The sequence below is a fragment of the Coturnix japonica genome, chromosome 1 (genome assembly GCF_054131305.1).
Source record: "Coturnix japonica strain WE chromosome 1, WE-NBRP24, whole genome shotgun sequence".
Classification (NCBI taxonomy): Eukaryota; Metazoa; Chordata; class Aves; order Galliformes; family Phasianidae; genus Coturnix; species Coturnix japonica.
The window spans coordinates 62,224,466-62,246,479 of record NC_140663.1 but is presented as its reverse complement, the minus strand read 5'-3'; the positions used below and the strand labels follow the sequence as shown (position 1 = coordinate 62,246,479).

Here is a 22,014-nt window from a genome sequence, read left to right as displayed (position 1 = left end):
AAGTACTCTGAAATTGCTATGTTAAAACAAAACAAAATGCAGTTAATTCACAGAATTTAACAGAGTATAGAGGCAGAACTTTGACCTTTATAGGCTTCATAGCTCTGCTGAAATGCATGCCATGTTATATTGATTTAAATAGCTTAAAATCTGGAGCCTATTTTGCATTGCATTTGATTGTTTAGATTTAGTATTTCCTGAATTCTTAAATTTATTTTAATCAATTTTTGCTGACATTTGCAATAAATCCCTTTTCAGGGGAATTTTGCTTTAAAAATACCTTCAACCTGTTTTTGCTTATTTCCTATCTGATTTTCTAGAAAAGATGTTTTCAGCTTAGGGCAGATACAAATGAACCCCCCCCCCAAAAAAAAAAGAAAAAGAAAAAAAGAAAAAAAAAAGCAAAACAAAAAAGAAAAGACATTTTATTGCCAAAAAGCACTGGTATAATTCAAAAGCACCTCTTGCTAAATCATTTGTGAGTGTCTCATCAAAAGCATAGGATTTGGTTTTGTTAGTGCAGATCAGGTCTCTGAGAATAGTTGACATACACTTTCTTAATCTTAGTCATTTTAACCCTTTAACAGTTCTTTCTACCTTTCCCTCCAGGCTCCGATGTTCTGCATTCTTTTTTCTGCCTTCCCCTTCAATGAAATGTTTGCTGGTGTTTTTGTGAATAATTTTATATGTCTGATTTTTCCAGAACACTCTGAGGTTATCACAAACTGTTTTAAAGCCCAAACTCATCTTTTTTTGGTTAATACTGCTTTTCTTTATCAAAACTGAAAGTCTTGTCATGTTCAGTTTACATTTTAGTTTTTGATACAGAGGCTGAATATGAAATTTTTAGAGAACATATGAGAAAATTTTCACTGGCCCCTGTCGCTCTTGCAATTTAATAGCTAGCTAGGTTAACCTACTTCATTTAAAAGAAATGGCATTCATGGCTAGCTTATTTTCCTAACTGTTTTATGTCTCCTTATCTCTCAATGATAATATCTAGAGATAAAATGCAGTTGTATTAAAAACATAAAGGAAAAGAGTATATGGAATTTGCTGTTGTTTAAAGAATGTACTGATGATATTCCCCCTCATAAAACACACGAAACATTTTATTTAAAAAACCTCCCTTGCTCTGTAGGTTTGGATGTTGGGCTTGAAAGTGTTTGGCAGTGTCATTTTGATGATGGTTGCAGGCCAGGTTAAGTCAATACGACTGAACGTTCAGGAAAGCAAAGCAGAGTTGTTAGGCCGGTATGTTTAAGTATGGATAGGAGTAAATATTTTATATATAATTCTATTGTGGCACTTTCCTATTTCCAATTGATGATTGTCCCTAAAGGTATCCTACCTCCTTCTCGTTCCTGCTCTCTCCCAGCTGCCCTCCACCAGACCTGCGGGCAGTGGGAAATCATGAGCAGGACGTGCTGAGTTCTCATGTGTACTTGAGCGAAAGAACGGGTTTGTTAATTTGATCTCTTTTCAAAAATAAGACCTAATTTAAGTATTATTTTAATCAGCAATAAAATACATTCTTTCAATTACTTGTTTCTCTGACTCTAAATAGTTTCAGTGAGTATTGTTGTAATTGTTTCCTCCTTTGATTTTCATTTCCTTAGTTGTCATCATCTCCTGGCAGCGGCAGCAGCTGTAAAGCAGATCTTTCAACAGCCTTGTTAATTGTGTAGAAATTAATCTGATTTTAAAAACCTTATTGATATACGGATTCATGTGCCTTAATGTGCATGTGCATATGCCTGCTCACCTCTTCTACCCAATGTATTCTTCTGCATCTCATGTCGACCTAATGTGCAGGTTGGGTCATTATCTCTGCTTACCCATGAGGACTAACACATTCCGGTGGGGTCAGATTTCATTTCAGCGTTCCTATCGAGTGCACTGGATGCCTTCATGGAAATACAGAAGCATATGTGAAATATACTCGTGGCTTTTATGTCTATAAGAAATGTTGTTTCTCAGCTAGTCTCTCTTTCTTTTATTTAATTCTATTCAGTACACGAAAGGAGAGCTAACATAAATTATGTGTGTTCAGCCTCATCAAATTTATTGCTATTGTCATGTTCATTTACACATTGCCGTACACCAGGCACACCCACATCCCCTGAGATACAGACCAGCCAAAAGATATGACCAAAGCAGAGGTGAGGTTTCATTTTTGAGAGGCTTCTAAGTGATATGGAAATCGGTAATGTTCAGTATTTTTGCGGTGCAGGAAGCCCTCTATGGGTTTCATTCCTTTATGGAGTAAAAAAAAAAAAAAAAATCATAAAAATAAGTTTAAACCATCTTTCTTAACAAGGAAAAAAATATTGTGATAACTTTCCACAAACCCTCAGAGAATACAGAAAAAAAAAGTTTTTCTCTAGTATGTACTTGATGGCATATGCTACTACACAAGTGAGGTTATTGCTAAATAACACAAGTATTCATTCTAAGTTGTATAGGATTGAACACTGGACTCTTTCATGATCCTACCCGTGGTCATTACAGTTTTTGAGGTACTGGTTCTTAATTTCAGCATTTTTTCCTGAAGCTTTACACTGTAATCCCTATAGTTTAGGTAGCCTATAATAGAAGGTTACCTTCCTGTTTTATGTAACAGTACTCTTGTGAAGAGCGGCATCCTCTGAGTACATTGGTGAAATAACTTATCCATCATTATGAAAAGTGCTGCAAAGTGCTTTGCATTTCTTTAGGATAAGCAGTGACATAGAGGGATACAATTTTATCATTTTAAGGACTGTAAAACAACTGGTTCTCTATGCCAATACGACTGACAGAGGCAGGCGTCGCATTTCAACTTCAGTGAGATTTGGGTCAAGTTCTTAAAGAAATTCAAATAGAAGCTGTCCTTCCTACATGTGTATCTGTCAGTAAGATGAGCAGTGATTCTGTGTGTGGAGGAACTTCAGGCGTGGAGCCCCTGCACTGCCTGGCTCATGGCTGGAGCTTGATGAATGTTTTTGTTCCTTAAAGCTGCTATTCAGTGCCTGTTAGTCCAATGGGAGATGAAGGCTGAGTGTTTTCTTCCTCTTGTGCTGTCACGTAACGTCAAGAATCCAGGAAAGAAACTTCACAAGTGCAGTTCAGGCTTGTGAATACCTAAAAATAAGTTATTACAGTGATTTGGTTTGCGGAGTTGCTCTTTATCTCATTGCTTGTCGTGCCAAGCAGCAATGTAAGAAAAAAATATACCAAAAAAAAAAAAAAAAAGAAAAGAAAAGAAAAGAAAAGTAGGGAAAATGCTATTTGGAAGTTGTAAATAAACTCTGCATGAAAATCCTAGCAGAATAGACTTATCCTTTCATCCCTATGAGACAGATAAATGGAGTAGCATGCAGCCTACTGCTTGTCTTTCTTCTGGATGAGAGTTATAAATCAGGTCCTATCTTCTGTGCATTGATGACAGGCAGCTTGATATTTTAACAATGATGATTTTTATTTGGTGAACTCACAGCTTTTCTCCCTTACACTACTCAAATTTTATTTCAGTGGCTGTATATGTGCTGTATATATTTGCAAAAGACTTCACATTTGTTCAGATGGAAAGATATGCTGTAATATTAAATTATATATATAAAACATGAGACCAATTGGAAATTCATTTCTGTTGTGAAATACATTCTTTTGCCAGGGACTGCTCGTTCAAGCTCTGCACATCTAACTTAAACAGATACGGGAAAATGGAGAACAACCCTGTGCAAAGACAGCTCTTCAGTCACTGCGGTGAAACACTGTACCTATTTCAAGCAAGCTTTATATCAATTAGTTCAGCACTGGTTACAGTGGAGTTGTGGCAGTAATCTGATGAATAAAGAGGCAACTTTTTTTTAGAAGTGATAAAGAAATAGGGGCAGTCCTGGAATATTAAGCTTGCAGCCATAGGTAAGAAGATTAAAGGTATATGTGTGTATGTTTCTCCAAAAGTAATGCCTCCTGTTTATTTCCATGGAAACTACAGCAGATACAAACAGTGACACTGTTTCGATAGAGCTATGAAATGCTCACTTCGGCTAGTTATTTTAAAAATATTAGTATTTTAAATATTAGCATTTTAAAAATACTGGTTTTTAAAATAGTCACTGCCATTAGCCAATTCCTTTTGGTGAACTGATTGAAATGTACTCTGTTTTGTGTTGTAACAGCTGTGCATGGCTTTTCGGGACATGCCTTCTCTTTCAGATTGTTGTCGTCACTGCTGAAACACAGCGCTCACACTTCGCTGTGCTCACCTCCACTGGTTGGTCTCCATAAACACTCAGAAAGCATCAATGAATGTCAATGGGTGTCATTTTTTCTTTATGGAGGACTTCAGTGCCACACCGTTGCTTCACAGGCACTTCCATGTCAGTCACCATTCTGTCAGACTGCCCCTCTGCTACCATCTGTCGCACGGCAACAAAATGTAAAGGAGTATTGGTGGGAAGGTTCAACCTCTACTGCCATCCCACCAACATCTGCCTCTGATGTCTGATGTTGTGGGCCAACATCATAAAATAGGAGGTATTGCGTTTGGAACAGCCTTTGTATGTGTACATATGCCCTATGTACGTATGTATGCACATGATGGCTTCAGGTTGCTTTCTAGGAGTAGGTGGCTTGGGCTGTAGGACTTTTTTCCATTATGTGTTTGGGGTTGATGAAAATGCTACATGGCAGAGTGGTAAGCATCTTTTCTCCAACTTCCAGGAAATTCTCGCCAGTATGAACTGAAGATATTGTTAGATTTGTGTTTACGATGCTCTAAGGTGAAAGAAATGCAGAGATGTTCCAGGATGCCATCTCCTTGTCAGTTCTGAGGTTATTATTTGTCAGGTGGGATTCACCTTTTCTCGATTTAGCAGCTTTTATTTATGGTGCTTGAGATAAGCTTGTCATTAAAACTTACTTTATAGTGAACAGATATAGATGGACAAGTGCATTAAGTGAGCAGTTTTTCCAGTCTGTTTTGGGTGGCTTGTTTTCTTGGATGCACTCTCTTTCTCCATTTATTGAAGAGCTGACTGGTTTGAGCTAGGCACTAACTTCCAGATGTCTCAATTTTTGATAGAAAGATAAAATCTTTGAACATCTTCAAGTCTGTATTGGAACGAGCTCACAGCTGCCACATTTATACTGCATCACAGAGTCTAAAACAGGTTTTAAAATTATCGTATTTTCATATTGGAAACATATTTTCTTTTTTTTTTGCCACTTTATCATGGAGCTTTCCACAAAATCAGAATTGCAGAGTTTCACACAGCAAGTCTATTCAGACAACATCTTTGTGGAAAGACAAGGTGATTTTCTGTGGCTGAACCACACCATTAGGCTTGGGAAAGGGTAGAAATCCAACTCCTTGGATACTTTCAAGCTCCTTCAGTATTTTAATAGTTTGAGACTCTTGTGTAAGCTGGATTTATCAACAACAGCATAAGTTAATATATCACTTCTTCCTTGCAAATGCCTGCTTAGTGTCTCTGTGGAACACTTGGAAAATGCAAAATATCTTTGAAGAGATCGTGAGGGCTGCCAGATGATATCAGATGAGTCAGAGGTCTGTTACTTAAAAGGAATCCTGCAGGACTCTTGTTTCACTGGTTTCCATTCTCCTCTGGTCTCCACTGGAGACTAATGGACTAATTGGGCTAAAATATTGCTCAAATGAAGCTGCTGCCCTTTCCTAAACTAAAAGGGGTTACTGAGCCACTGTTGTAATTTAGTTATTCAATGCAGAAGAAATGAAGAATAAATTAGTTATAAATATGCGTGGGATGGCTTTTTAATAGACAGTCTGCTCAATGTTATTTTGCAGTAGGTGCTCTGCTGAAAATGAAGGAACTTTGTGAAGTAGAGCTGGTGCAAAGTACCAGACTAGGATCTGCAAGATAAAGCTTGCAGAGTTTTAAGATTTTCCAGTGAGTGTTGATATCTTGCATGGGGCATGCTTAGCTTGTTCAAAAAGCAGGAGTCATTTTCAGATTTGAATGTTTATGCCTGGGCTTAGATTTTGAGCAGTCAGATCTGGTTTTGTTTGTTTAGGGGAAGGACCAGTTCATCTAAGTGTGTGTGAGGGCACCCGATGAGGATCATATGGACACAAACCTGCTTGCACTGCTGGCAAAAATACCCTGGATGTTGTCAACCAGAGCCCTTCTTTACTGGGGAAAATGAAGGATGTTGGGGAGGTCAGGAGATCTGACTTAACTTCAAGTGCTGGTAGGACAGAACAAGTGAATAAAATGTGGAGTACTGAATTACCGGGACTAGGCAGCATTTATCTTCTATTTCTAAAGAAGTCAAATGGGAAATAGACACCATAACAGACCATTTGGAAGAGGCCATGATGAAGAATAGGGTTAGTAAACACAAAGATAAACATGTTATATTGCTGAAGGGTTAATAGTGTTTCTGTTAACAGAAGTCTGTTTCACAGATTACTACAGTTCTGTAGAGGAGTCAGGGAGAGATCCCAGTGTTATCATCTCCTTTGATTTGAAAAAGCACTCAACAGGTCCCTCGATAGAGGCTCCTGGAAAAACTTAGCTGTCATGAGATAAGAAGTAAGAGTCTCTACGGATAAATAATTGGCTAAAGGGTAGGAAACAAAGGGCAAGAATAAACAGACAGTTTGGACAGTGTAAGGAAGCCTGTAGTGTAGTCTCATAGGATGTCTGTGCTGCAAGGATATGTTTCTTGAAATACTGTAAAAGACCTGGAGAAAAAAAATAATACTAATAAAGGTTGCAACTGCTAATAGGTTATTCAAAGAGTTAAAAACAGATTGCGGAGAAGTGCCTCACTTTAGTGACTACTTGAATAGATAAGTAGCATGTGAAAAATCCATGTGTATAAACTGGAAAAGAACGTATAAGGAAAAAAAAAAAATCACTTGATCTTTGTGTTAAACCAGCAGAGAGGGGTGGTAGATGTCTGTAAAAATCAGGAGTGGCTCCAGAGATAGTGAATAGGAAATGCTTGTTCAAACTTTCTTCTGGTACAGAACTAGGTGACAACAAAAAGAGTCCAGCTCCCTTCCCCTATGTGTAGTTAAACAGTAGAACTCATTGCCTCAGCAGCTGGGTGGCCGTCAGGGCAGGGGACTATTTCACAGTAAGTCAGCCCTACCAATACATGATACCTAAGATACAAAGAGAGCTGTCAGATTTCCGTTCATCATGTTCTCGATAGTTTCTCAGTGGATATAGACTCCAGGGCTTACTGAAAACAGTGACCTTTTTCCAGTTGATGTCAATTGAGAAGGTATATCTAGATTTTTTCTTTTTTTTACCTTGAGTGTGATCTAATATGTTCAGATAGAAGTTGTGTGGTATGCTACTCTAATACTTTCTGCTGTTTCTTCTTAGGGTGGATGGTGAAAGGACAATGGGGAATGGTTTTAAATTAAGACAGGAGGTTGAGGTTGGATATTAGGTTGAAGTTTTTCACACAGAGGTGATGCACTGGAACAGGCTGTCCAAGGAGGTTGTGGATGCCCCTCCCTGGAGGTATTCAAGGCCAGGCTGGATGTAGCTCTGGGCAGCCTGGTCTGGTGGTTGGTGACCCTGCACATAGCAGGGGATTGGAACAAGATGATCATTGTGGTCCTTTTCAAACCAGGCCATTCTACGATTCTAGGATTCTATGATTCTTTGAGCAAGGACTGGAATTCTTGGAGGAACCAGGAGACTAAAAACTATCTTTGTTAGGGAGACTGTGTATCTATCTCCACTGAGTTCCTTCCCTAAGTTCTTGCCAGTGGGTTAAAATTATTGGATTACTTACAGTTGTTATTGTACCTACATGTGTGTAGTCAGAGCAGCACCACTTGTTTATAGCTAGTGCAGCCTATTACATAAAAGTAAATTTGTTGGGTTAGGTTGTGTTTCAACTTCTGATGCATCCTAATTTGTTTGGAAGGTTAGATGTTTCAAACGCAGCGTGACACACACTGACTAGAAGTTAAATGATTTATTTTTGGTAGCTGGATTTGTTATAATAGCCACAGCCAAGGAATATGAACTAAGCGAGGTTTATATACAAGAGATTGTTAGAGCACCAGAAATAAATGACCAAGAGATCTGAGAGAGATCTAAGCTGAAGGAGGCCAGGTACAAGTAAAATAGCTCATTAAAACATTTGTGTTAATAGGACATCTTATTGCCTAACTGAAAATGTCTCTTTTATATTTTACTTAGTCATTAACTCAGTTTTTCATGATTCTGCTCACGGTGTTACAGGGGCTTTTAATAGCTTATTTTTGGAAGGAATATCTTTCGCACTTTCTTCACATAATATAATAAGCCTCACAATGTTGTTGATGTATTGCCATGCTTAAAGACAAAATGTTGAAGCTGTATATGAAAATACAAGAATGGAAGGATCCTTGCTAGGATCATGGCATGCAGAGAATCTTATTTCCTACTCCTTGAGCACACAGACTCTAAATGATGAAGGTTCTATAGGGACTTTTGAATGCCCAAATGCAGCTTGGTTGGTTCTAATGCAGTCTGTCTCAAGCTGAGACAAGGAGTGATGTTCAGAAAGAGTTTTCAAGGAATAAAATGCCTAGATACTTTTCATTCTAACACAAAATATCTGACGGGTCTCAACTGCAGGACTGTTGGTTAATTACAAAACATATATAGGCATTTTTTAACAGTAATTAATCTTATTTTAGTCTGGTGTCCTGTGCATGCTGTTATTTTAGTACTGCAGCTTGAAGAAGATGCAAGGAATCATGCAAATAATTACTGAAACTGAAGGGGAATAGAAAAGGACACACATCTCTGTGGACTAAACTGTTGTCAGTGCTGATAATGCAAGAAGTACTTCAAGAGGAAGTGGGAAATACAGGGAGTGCAGCTGTCTGTAATTAATTGAAGGAATAATGTAATAACTATTATTAGAACAAATCAAACAATAGTTTTGGCAAATATTTTTGTAGCACTCCAAATCAGTAATAAAGCTTAGGAGCAATTGTTGCTGCAGGGGCAGCGTTCGTGTGCTAATGACGACGGAAGGCAGCAGCCAGCAGCGGGTGGTGGGCAGTAGGCAGAATGGAAACCTGCCTCCCCATGTCCCATCCCCTTTTCCCAGAGGGACATCCCCGCTTCTGCATCGTGGAGGGCTCCCACCACCATGACTTTTCTATGGGCTGCCTCCGCCTGCACTGTGCCCCTACCTGCTCTGCTCCCAACTGGTGCCACTCAGCGGCCAGGTCCAGTTGCATGGAATTTTGATGTTACCATAGTGATGAGCAGTGGACACTGCCGCCTTTCTCTTTTTTAATTAAAGAACAGATGCAGGGAAAGCTGATCTCCGGGTGACCCTCTTTAAGCTGACATCAACACGCTAATTGTTTTCAATTCTTTTCTCCCCTCAGCAGCCGCAGCTCTGTCCTTCGCTCCTATCAAGGTCTCGCCTCCGGTTAGGCTAAAGCAGCAGTGACTCCACGCAGAGGCTGCCTTTGGGGACTGCTTCAGAGTGACTAAACTCTGCTCTCCATTAGCGGGTACTGAGAGACAAATGCTCCCACTGTGACGGGAAAGTTTTGCCTTGCCCACTCTCACAACAGGCTCAGCAGCAGCACTGTCAGGCTTTGCTCGTGGAGACCGTACACTTACAAAGCGTATGCATGCATATTTCCACCTCCTGTCACCTTGCACCACTTAAGTGCAACGCAATTGTTGCTAAGTGAACATGGCAGCTGTGGCTAGGGTGAATTTGGCTCGAGGAAGAAGTCTGTTTCCTTTTTATCCCACTTTAGCCCTTGACTAAAAGAGCAGCCTCAACTTTCTGCCTTAGTTTCCTCTTTTTTCACATCACCTGTTGTGTAAAATAATTGCACCTCATTTAGATGTTTTAGTGCAGATGATGTTTTATAAAGATGAACTACTGCTGGAGCAGTCAGTCTTCATCAGCAATTGCAGTATGCCAGTGTTAGAGATTGTTATGTTTTCTCTTTGGGAATTGAAATTGCACATGATATTCATGCTAATGATAGGCAAAAATGCATTATTTAATGCTTTCTGCTGTATTATATGCCCTTTTTCCTTAGCTTCAGGCTAGAGTCAATAGGCAATTTAGCTTGAGAGAAACAGCCACCAAAGAAGAAAAGGGATATTTATTCATCTTGTGCAGGTGTAAGTAAAACAAAAATAGTCTCAGATATCCAAATCAGACTTTCAGAAATCGTTTGCATCGCGTAAGTTAACTGGTGGTTGCCACTGGATGTCCTCATTGCTGAAGTGAAGAGTTCAGTTACAAGATCCTAAAGATCGTCAGTGACAAGAACCCTTGAAATGCATGAGGCTATTCAAACTGTTTATACAGCGAGATGGAAGGGCTGATATTCTTTGTTGTTGTTGTCTCCTTTATCTCTGGGCTTGCTGGAGCTGGAGCAAGATCTCATTTTCATGATAACCTTACAAGGCAGGAGGTAATTTATACATATGAAATACATCATTCTAACACACTCACAACACTCAAAAAAATAATTACTTTAACTGTAGAGCCAAGCTATCTGATGAGGCAAGATTTACATTCAGGGTTATGAATTGCTTTGTATATAATGCACACGGTTTCTTTCCTTAGCGTTTTTCCTATTGAAATGTAAAACAGAAACACTGAATTTGTCAGCTTGTCCATGAAGTTCAGATCATTTTGTCCGTCATGTAAATACTCCTCCTCTGGCAGTTTTTGCTGTCTGTTTTATAAGGGGAAGACAGTGCCATCTAAAATACTGCTAAATATTTTGTTGTTTCTGGAAGGAAAGGTGGATTTTATTTTTTTTCTCTGCTATCACCAACTTCAACCAAGAACTGAGCAGAGAAATAAGACTAACTGACCCTATCAAAGACCACCTATCTGCTGCTCTGTTACCTACTAGCAGATATAGTCCCTTTTACAAGTAAAATACACTGATAGCACGACCTCACATAGTGTTTAAAACAAATGTAGTCTAGGCACAGATTTCCTTCATATGGAATAGGGAGAAATGTCATAGCTTTGTTGAGCTGCACAGTGCAAGCTGTAGTGAGCTTCCCCAGTTTGCTGAGCTTTAGGATGTAGGACTATATTTTGCTGCATCGTGAGGATGAAGCGAAGGTGTGAAGTTCATATCTGAATGTCAACATCCCACAAGTAATCTTTTGATACATTATGCTCCTAAATCAATTTGTAAGCATTGGAATTTTCTGTATATGTTAGGGAAAGTTGTTCAAGTGAGACAATGTGGGATTTTCTTTCACAGCAGAAGTTGGAGTCTCATTTGTTAGACTGTGGCTGAAAAATGGCAGAGTATTTATTTAAACCAAGGCCCTAATAATAATGCTGATGCAGAAAGACCTTTAATAATTTGAAACAGTAGTCATTTGTGACTTCATTTATGCTAAGAACATGACCACGAAGAGAAGTTCTGCTTGCTATAATGCACAAAACATGCTCAGTTTAAGCAAGGACTAAGGGCCTGGTAAGTCAGGGTGTTGTGGCTTGATTAGAGGTCATGCACTGTAAGCACTTTTTGTAGGATACGCATCTGGAAGGGCAAGGCTTCTTGTGCCTGTGACAGAGAAAACATTTCTGTTCTTCTTGGATTTTATGGGAAGTTATCTGCTGCTGGATGCTTGCTTCATTATGGCAGCAATTTGAACAATATTTTGGAAAGAAAATAATTTGAGTAGATTAGTAATTGGACCACCGATTTCCTCAGCATCAGGAGGCCAATTTCCTTTAGAGAATTGTCAACTGTTAAACCACAATGCTTGAAAATTTATCCTAAGTTACAAAATCAATTGTGCTTAATTTCTTTCCTCCAAAAGAAAGGTTTTGATTTTTCCTTTGTTGTTGACAATATGCATGCTAAAGAAATAAGGCTATGGCTTATACCTCAGGTTTTCTTATGTATTCTGTGATTTCTTTTGGATGTATTTTTTGCCATGTGCAGAAGTCCTCAAGCCAGGTATAACACACCTCATATTCAAAGACTACAAAAATGTTTGTCACCTTCGCAGTCCATGCCCATCTTACCATGGCCACTGGCAGCTTTATTTCCTGGTATGCCTTCAACAGCCACAATTTGCATCCATCTCAGTACCCTTATCCTGACTTATCACATTGTGTGCGAAGCCTCATTTAGAGGTAGGAAGGAAGCCTGGAAGCTGGACTTCTCTTTTCACCACCGAGGATCTGTCTATCTGTTGACCATGAGCCAGCAGCGTGCCCTGAAGGTCAGAAAGGCCAATGGCATCCTGGGGTGCATTAAAAAGAGCATGGCCAGCAGGTCAAGGGAGGTGTTACTCCCCCTCTACTCTTCTCTGGTGAGGCCAATTTTAGACTACTGTGTCCAATTCTGGGCTCCTCAGTTCACATAAGACAGGGATGTCCTAGAAGGAGTCCAGCAGAAGGCCACAAAGATGATAAAGGGCCTGGAACATCTCCTGTATGAGGAAAGGCTGAGTGACCTGGGTCTGTTCAGCCTGGAGAAGAGAAGACTGAGAGGAAATCTGATAAATGTTTGTAAATAGCTAAAGAGAGGTGGAAGGCAAATGGGTGCAGCCAGGCCCTTCTCAGTGGTGTATAGAGGTAGGACAAGGAGTAATGGCCTAAAACTGGAACATGGGAAGTTCCGTAATAGCATGTGGAAGAAATGCTTTGTGGTAAGGGTGACAGAGCATTGGAAAAAATTGCCCAGAGAGCCTGTGGGGTCTCCTTCTATGGTGATATTCAAGACACAACTGTACACCTACCTGTGTGACCTATTGTAGCGTGCCTGCGTTAGCAGTGAGGTTGGACTTGATGATCTCTGTAGGTCCCTTCCAACCCCTGTGATTCTGTAATTTCTGGGCATCTAATTATTCAGAGCCATAGAGATTAAAATGTTGCTCTGACTTCCTGGGAAACCGATGGACACCTGGAGTCTTGAGAGTTACATTTGACTGTGGAATTGTGAACTGGACTTTGTGTCATGCCTTAGAAAATACTGCAGTATTATACTTCCATGTTGTCCAGCTCACTTCTGTGTTTGAAAAGGGAGCCTGCAGAAGCACAGGTGGAGGGAACACACTCCTATTGTTTATCGTAAAGTATTATCCTGGCCAGGATACAGGCAGGAGTGCAGAGATCCCTTGCCAAAAATATATAGGTGTAATAAAGGGCACTGATAGGGATAACTGCTGGAGGTTGTCTGCATGAGGTTGGTTTGCTGTGGGATATGTAGAGTGATTTACCATCATCCATCGATATTGGAAACAGGAATCTCAGTTAGGAAACAGACATTATGCAAGTATGTGGCAGAAAGAGAGAAACTCATAAAGCTGCAAGGGTCCCTTTGTAAAATGTGTGTGAGTAGCCAAGTGGGACAATAGCAACACTGCTAATTCATTTAATTAATATGTAATTTACTTAGAGTACTGTTCATTCTACTCTGTCTTTCTTCAGAAAGATGTTTTCTGCTGTGGTGAAGCTGTGATTCATTTCCATTTCACTACTTTAATTTTCATGGTTTCTTTGTTAATTGTCAAGGCCTGTTTGATGATTACAGTGGCTAGTAAATGCATTGCTAAATTATGGGCATAAACAACAATGGGAAAAAAAAAAAAAAAAAGACACATTCATTTAGACTTTTTTTTTTCTTTTCCTTTATTTTTTTTTCCTAAGCAAAAGTCTGTGTTCTGGATTCTTAACAAAAACAAACAGTGTAGTATTTCTCCCATTCGCACTGCAACATACACTTGTCCATAGGGTTACATATAGGCACTGTATGACAGTCTGGGCCATACAGTGTAATACTGTGTACTCAACGAGCGTACAGCTAACCTGGTGCTGCAAATCTCTCATCGTCTCATTTGTCCTGGTGTGCGCTGCCCCAGGAGGTACCTCCAAGGATGGCTTGAAATTAGGCTTAAAAGGTGCTAGTGAGCAAAACAAGTAGTTTTGAAACCTTATCTGCTCCCCAGCAGAACAGGGGGATGTCACTCAGAGGACTTTGCCCCTGCTCAGCAACAGTAAGTATGAAAACAACCCCCTTCAGTCTGGCTGTAATTTCAGTCCGTCTCCTTCTTCTGCAGAATTATGGCATCTTGCATTTAAAATCATCTTCACTCTAGATTGCATTAAGACTTTCTGCCCAACCAAAGATGAAAGAATGTTTCTGGCACACTTTCAGAACATAGCTCTATCCCATGTAACCCATGAAAATAGAGTGAGTTTAAATGTTATATAGGTGGCTCTCCCAGTGACATAGCTTTTCCTGTTAGAGATAGAATCTGAAACTATTTCAGGTAATTTAGTATTTTGCCTGCTTTAGACACGTTGTAGTTTGAAAATATACCCCTTTGTGACACGTCTTATTCATTCTGTAAAGCAGCACAGTACTGGCTGAATTTTTTAAGTTATAGTTCAGGAGTTAGGTTCTTAAATGTAACAGTCTTTATGCCTTCTATTAAATGTAGTTCTGAATGAGTCAACCGGAGTGATTTGCTTATTGTGCCCTACCTGTGTTATCCAAACATTTGTCAGGTATTTTATTTCATTTCATTTCATACATCTCAAACTACCGAGGCAACCTTGTCATTGCAATTTTCACACCCTTTCTTTTTCTTTGTTCTATATGTCAGTGAAATCTTATCTCTGCAGTCTTCTGTCATAGGTTAATAGTCTGGAACAAACTCCATTTAAGACTCTTACATAGGAAAAATGGGGAGAGATTATATAAAAGAAAGTTGGCGGCTACAGCCACTATCACATAGATAGATAGTATCTCAGAGGCTCAGATAGTTTTGAAATACCAACCAAAACTGTGGAAGCTGGAGAAGAACTGACCTCTGAAGATTGACTCATTTGGTTCAGGTGCCGAGCTGAACCCATGGGACACACCTTCGCATCACAAAGCTCAGGTTTTGTACTAGGAAAAATGGAACTTGCTCAGATCTTTCATTGTTTTGCTTGTAAGGATGGGAAAAAGCCACAAAGGTCAGGCTTGGGTTTATATTTGTTCAGTGTTTTTGTGATTGTACCTATGAATGTACAGAAGTATGTATAGGCTCCTTGAAGATGTATGGAATAAATCTTTCTTATTTCAGTTTCACAGAAAGACCTGTGCTTGTTTTTATTCAGTACATCCTTCACTGACAGGTCCAGATACCTCTTTTAAATAAGGAACTGTCTTGTTTACATGCCCCTCTATTTCTCCTGTTTCCAGCTGCGGTTTCTGCTTATTTGGCTCAAAACAGCTTTTAAAAAGCAAAGTATTGCTTTTGCAAAGAAAGGTAAAAGACAAGCAGACAAAAATGTTAAAAAGGGGAAGTCTGAGGTAAAGCTCCGGTGACCTACAATCCCTGTGTTTTCCCTGAGAGAAGCAGAAGTCCTACAGCAATACTTTATCTATCTCCTTCCAATATCGTCTTGACTTCCTTTCTGTTAAGGCTGTGGGCTTCCACTGTCCCTTTTGATCCCGTGTTCAGACATGGAAAGAATAGACTTTGCAGGCTTAAATTCAGACAGTGAGTAGGCGTTCTCCAATTAATAACTTTTCTGCTGTTCCCTCCAGGACACTGTCATTGTTTTCAACAAATAATCTTAACTCTTGCTTCATTTCCTGTTTGTCTCCTTGTCAGTTCCCTTTGATTAATTGTTTGCAGTTAACTAGCATAATAATGACACTGTAATCTACATCAGATACATAAAACACAACATGATTCTGCTTTCATAAGATGTATTGTAGACCGCAGGCTCAAAATACTCAGAGTCCCTGGTGCCATTCATTCAGATTGTGATGGAAGAGCTTTCAGATTTTCCTGCTTTAAAAATGAATTCATCACAATTTGCTGCTGAGACTGCTTGGGTAATATTTATTTAAAAAAATAAAAATAAAAAAATCTCACCTGCTAACAGGAGTGGGTCATTCTATATATAATTTGGTAAGGAAATCAGTACTATTGCTTCCTGAAATAGTATGCCAAAATTTGCTACTCTATAGTGATGCATTTAGGAAGCTCTGTTAGCTGCGAAGCCTGAACAGTGCTTGTAATTATGGAATCATGGGATCGTAGGGTTTGGGAGGGACCTCTGAAGGTCATCAAGTCCAACCCCCTGCTAAAGCAGGTACCATACAGTAGGTTACACAGGAAAGTGTCCAGGAGGGTTTTGTGTATCTCCAGAGAAGGAGACTCTACATCCTCTCTGGGTAGCCCATTCCAGTGCTTTGTCACCATCAAAGTTCTTTCTCATGTTTGTATGGAACTTCTTGTGGTCCAACTTGTATATGTTACTCCATGTCCCTGTACTGGGAACCACCAATAATAGCTTGGCCTCATCTGCTTGACTCACATTAGTTAGATGTGTATAAGCATTGGTAAGATCTCCTCTCAGTCTTCTCTTCTCCAGGCTGAACAGACCCAGGTATCCCAGCCTTTCTTCATAAGAGGGATACTCCAGACACCTAGTTGTCTTTGTAGCCCTCTGATGTGGACCCACAGCAGCTTTGTGCTGTGTGGTTAGCCTTGATGTCAGGGAGAACTGTGGACACAGGTAGGAGCTCAGCAGCCTGAGTTCTGCTAAAAAGTAAAGCCTGGGGCTGCATATCAAGAGGTCCCATGTAGGAGGCCTGAGAAAGAGGAAACAAAGCTGCTTTTTCAGGGGATATTTCTCACCTTTTCCTTGTGAAGATGACCACAGCCTTCAAAAATCATTAACAGCAAATCAGGTGCTAGGTGACACCCTTGTTTTGTGCACATCTGCTATTTGCCATTCTTAACCTCTCCCTCCAAGTATTTCTAGCCCTTCTCTCCTTTGAGACCTGGAGCAGTGCAGCTGCTGCTTGCCAGCATGGTACCAAACACCGGTGTGCCGCTGCTGTGCCACATCTCACAAAGGCCAGGAGTTTGCTGTCTGTGCCAGTGGATGAGCAGCTGCAGGGAAGGAGAGCACAATGTTGTTGACACAACAGATGCTTTATTTTGATTCTGACCTGTTTTATTTTATCTATAGTTCCTCTTTTTTTTTTTTCTTTTTTTTTTCTTTTTTTAATTTCCCTTATCACCTTCATTTTCACTCCATTTTTTCCTTATTTCTGATGATTTTCAAGAAGAGTTAGTAATGTATGGTGAATGTTGAAAAATATTTGAGGTGGAGAAACAGGTGTCCATTCCCAGCTTTGTTGCTTTGCTTTCTAGTACTTATTTTTGTTGGGTAATTTTTGTGTTATTTGGCTAGATTGGCAACACAGCAGAGAAGTGACAGCCAGAGTCATTCAGAAATCAGTCTGGGTTAACCAAGATCTAGAGGCCTTTGGGACCCGTCGAATAGCAGCAGATGCTCAAGCCTGCAATTACAGTGCTTTACCAATGTGGGTGAGTTTGTGTCTTCCACAGAAGAGCGAGTTGTGTAAAACCGCAAGAAAGCCTCTTTTGTTGGCAAACAGGGAGCAGAAAAATGAGAGGGAAGATTGTGTGTTTTGGGGAGGGAGAACATAAGATCTCATGTAAGTGGACTTCTTACCAGCATATTCTGCACGAGCAGAGAAAGTGACAGTGTGGAGGGATGGTGTACCACAAGAATTATTGGTCACATTGTCTGTTTTCTCCTACTATACATTATTATCTGGTCTCAACAATTATAGTCCCTTCAGTGGAATTTTTGTGAATGTAACTAAGATTTATAGGGGCTGCAATAGACAAATATTTTTGATGTTGTCAAACACTTCTTGTTCTAAGACTGTAAAGTGTTGAATATCTGCCTCAGGCAGATATATTGATTTATTTAAATTTGCTGTTCCCCAGACATCTGTTTTGGTCACTCTTGTAAAGCAGATGCTGGGCAAGATGGACCTTTGGGCTGACCTTACAATCGTTCTTGTTTGTTTACTGTTCTTAGTTTGAATGATATGAGAGAAAAAACAAACAAACAAACAAACAAACAAAAACCACTTTATTCATCCATTTTAAAATTAAAAAAAATAAAAAGAGAGAGAGAGAGAGAGAGAGAGAGAGAAGGTGATAATTCTTTATTCTTACAGTTTTAATACCCCAAAGAGAGGAAGCAAAGACTTCAAGCTTCCCAAGTAGATATCTCTGAGTCAGGGATGTGCCTTTGTCATGCCCTTCACTCTATATCTGTATGTGTCTACTTCATGTGCTTTTGGGATACACTGAGGTAGAGAAGTAAGGGAAGGGTTAGGACTTGGACAGTGAGAATGGTGAGTTAATCGTAATGGACAAGACAGATAGGACTGAACTGAAAGAAAATACAGAGGTAGATAAAATGGGAAGGATTTAAGGAAGAGAGCAGGACAAGCACACTTTTATCAGGAACCTGGAATAGATTCCTTTCTTTTGTTACCATCAAATGTCTCTGGAACTCTGACAGAAAACACGCTGTGTAAGGGCCAGGCAACAGTGAGTTTATTTTGGCCTGTGGTCACTGACATTAGCAGAAGGTAGAGGTGGAGGAGCAGAGCTGGAGGCTGTTGGGCAAGAGGGTGAGTATGTGATAAATGTGATAAATGTAGTGAATCCCCTGTTTTCTCCCTTTGTCTTTTTGAGAAATGTAGGAAATTAGACACATAAAAGCTGTGTTAAAATAACACTGCTTGCGGAGTCAAACACTCTAATTACGTTGCTCGACACTGTTGCTTGTGTAATTTTGTTCTATCTGTACATATGATACAGTGTAAAATTATATGATTGTACACAATTTTTGTTCTGCATGCAGGATGAAGATGGTCATTTAATGAGCGACTGTTCAATGTCATATTATTCCTTATTTTACAGAGTGTAGCACTGTACAATCACATATCATTCTTGCTCTGAAGGTAGAATAGTTTTTTCATGGCTCTGCATGTGGCGCTGTTCTAGAGACTATCAAAGCACATCATAAACTTTTGGTTTCCCCTCACAATACTTGTGTTGGGAAGCTGAAGAAGGGGGATATCTTCATTTAATAGATGGGAAGCTAGGGAGCAGAGATTTTGCTAACGTGATACATCCTAGACAGTTTCAGATTTGAAAAATGACCTCATTTTGTGTATTCCTTTTCAGTAGTAAACCTTATCTAGCACTTATTTTGTTCGGAATAATATATCAAAGGGTGTGGGTTGCAGCTGCAAATGCTCAGTAGTTTTGCGTATCAGTTTTGAGTCCTGCACCCAGAAAGTTAGGAACAGAGAAAAGAAGGAAAACAGGAGTACCTGGGAAAGACAGCTTACATGGCTGACTTTGCATAAGCTGTGGCAGGGAGAGGATCCAACCTTCCAAGCAAGATCCAACTGTCTGATAATGTGAGGTTTTATTTCCTTCCTGCCATCCTTTGCCTCATTCACAACACATCTTCAAAATCATTCTTTCCTCTTCCATCTTTCCATCTTCCTCCACTGCCAAGATTAGGTGATTCTTTTATTTTGAGGTCTTTTTTTCTTCAGTCTTTTACAACTCTGGTACAGATATTTCAATGCCCTGTAATTTATTCTCTCTCTAAATGTCAATTTCCTTGCTTCTGATGATTTGCTTTCAGATATAATGCCTAAAGCAGACTGTCAGCCATTCTGAAAGTATATGATTCTTCTTTCAATATCACACAAGCCAAGTCTGGCTGGAAGAACAGGGGAAAACTAAATTGTTCTCATAAAAAAGAAAACATAGCACTAATATATCTTTACACTTATGTTCAGGTATCCCTTTTGTGTTATTAAGGGGACTTGAGATCTCATGTGTTTTCTCTACAGGGGATCACATTAATTTATATTTATAAGGTCTCCCATAATAGATGCTTTCCTGCTTTCCAGAAACATAAAAGTGAGTCCAAAAGTTCTTCGGATTCCATCAAACCAGAAATAAGCACTGAAACAAACAAACAAACAAACAAAAAAACCTCCTTGGGATCCAAATAATGAACTGATGAGGACTAAGCTAGGGCTGGTCCACTACTCTTGTGAAGCTCCTATGAGTTCAGTGTAAGGGAACTGACTCTTGGTGCTTGATCTCCCTGTCAGTGTAAGCTTTCAGGGTCATGGCCTTGTTATGGAGATGCTTTAAAGGACTTTATGAGAGAGGGGAGAGACAGTCATCAGCAGCAGGCAGCAGTATCCACAAATACCTAACTGCATCTCATCAGGCTTCTGGGCTGAGCTAACCCCCTGTGAAGGTTGTTGTTGATCTCTGGGCACAACAGCCTGCTCCAGATGCAAGGGAGTAAAACTTCATGGAGTGAAAGCAGTTTAAATTTAAACTAAGTTTCATTTCCTCGCAGCTGTGGAAATCCGCAAGTCATATTGCTTTAGCTTAGCTGGTAGACTTGTGTACTCAGAAGCCCTTAGAAGTTCAATTGCATTTTATCAATTTTAAATATCTTTTCACTTCTGAAAATACTAGTTTTTAATTTAGAGTATTTTCTTCATTTCTCAGTCAGTATTGTCCTTTCAAAGATTTTATAGTCCTGTTAGGATTTTATAGTTTTCTTAGTGACCCATGCTGTGTTGGCTTTGTGGATGTAGGCATTTAGAAACAGTAGCCATATCTCAGTCAGTTTGTCTATCTATCTGTCTCTTCTGGTAGAGGTGCTCGACATCTTCTTAGATTTTACTGACTGTTTTAAGCAAAATGATATTTGTTTGTTTGTTTTTCATTTGTTGTTTTTTGTTTTTATTTGTTCAGAAAATCATATGCTTGAATCCTTTAATAGTGAAACAGTAATTTCAGTGGTTTTCAAAGTGTGTCTAAATAGATGGTGGTAAAATTAAAGCAAACACAGTTCAGTTCCTGGTATCCTCCCCTCCCCTACCTATTCCTATATAGAGTCATTAAATGGTTTGAGTTGGAAGGGACCTTTAAGACCATCTGGTTCCAACCCCCTGCTACAGGCAGGGACACCTCCCTCTAGACCAGGTTGCTCAAAGCACCATCCAGCCTGGCACTGAGTGCTTGCAGGGAGGGGATATCCACAACATCTCTGGGCAACTTTCTCCAGTGTCTTAGCACCCTCACAGTAAATAATTTCTTCTTGATACCTAGTCTGAATCTGCCCTCTTCCAATTTAAATCGTATTCCCCTCATCCTGTCACTACATGCCCTTATAAAAAGTCTTTTCTGTACATCTGGAATAGAATGCGTTTTTCAGATGTTACTGGTTGTTCTTCTGTTGATGCTCTCTTCTTCTTTTTCTTTCCAGTGGGTGTTCTCAAGTGCAAACTGAAGAACTGGCCTACAGTGGTTCTATCGAGCAACCTTAGTCACAAGGCATAAGTAGCATTCGCTGCAATGCTGCTATACATTAGCTGAATGCTTGTAAACATTACACATGTTTGAAGGGCATCAGAGTTCATCCACTCTTATTGGAAGCCACAAGAAAGCCTCTAAATTCTCTTATGGAAAACTGTCTACAGTTGAGCCTGAGACACCAGGAACAGCCCCTTTTCATCATCCAAAGAACCTGGCTAGGCATTATCTGAGCTCCTGAGCCCAGCTAGGGCGCTGCTTCAGTTTGAGACTCCCCAGTAGCTGCACACACGTACTCAGTTCCCTCTCTTCTCTCTTGCCCCCTTGCTCTACATGGAAGGGCAAGAGAGGCAAAAGTGACCTTCTTTCCTTGCTGCTGCCCAGGCCCAGCCTTTTTCAAAGAAACACAACTAAGTGAGCACCCAGCCTGCAATCCTTCAGATAGCTGTAGGAGATGAGCTGCAGAGGATGGAGGAATTATTCCAGCAATGCTTTAATTAGCTCGCATATGTGCAGTTACAGAAAGCTCTGAAAATTTTGGCCTAAAGATCATCAGTGCCTGTGTCCTTGCATCAGATGCTCACTCGAGCAGCCGGTTCTGTTGCAGAGTTAATGATGTGCACTTCAGGTGGTGGAAAATATTGAGCATGAAGGGAGATCTCCCACCAGAAGGCAAAGCTGGACTTCTTGTCTCCTCCCACTTGTTAAGTGCTGTTGTATAATGGAGAGAAGAGTTGAATCTGAAACAAGAGAATTTAAATCTGAGATCTAAAAACAGTTGCAGTGCTGAGGGGCTGTCTACTTT

The 22,014-nt window shown here is 39.8% G+C and overlaps 1 protein-coding gene and 1 pseudogene across 12 annotated transcripts in view; both read left to right on the top strand.

Moving 5' to 3' along the window:
- SOX5 (SRY-box transcription factor 5) overlaps positions 1–22,014 on the top strand; it is a 622,935-nt gene that overhangs the window by 225,298 nt on the left and 375,623 nt on the right. The gene's annotated exons all lie outside the window — the stretch shown is intronic.
- On the top strand, positions 11,865–13,951 carry LOC146762466 (uncharacterized; annotated as a pseudogene). The gene has a single exon (XR_014944389.1). The product of XR_014944389.1 is annotated as an uncharacterized LOC146762466 (transcript).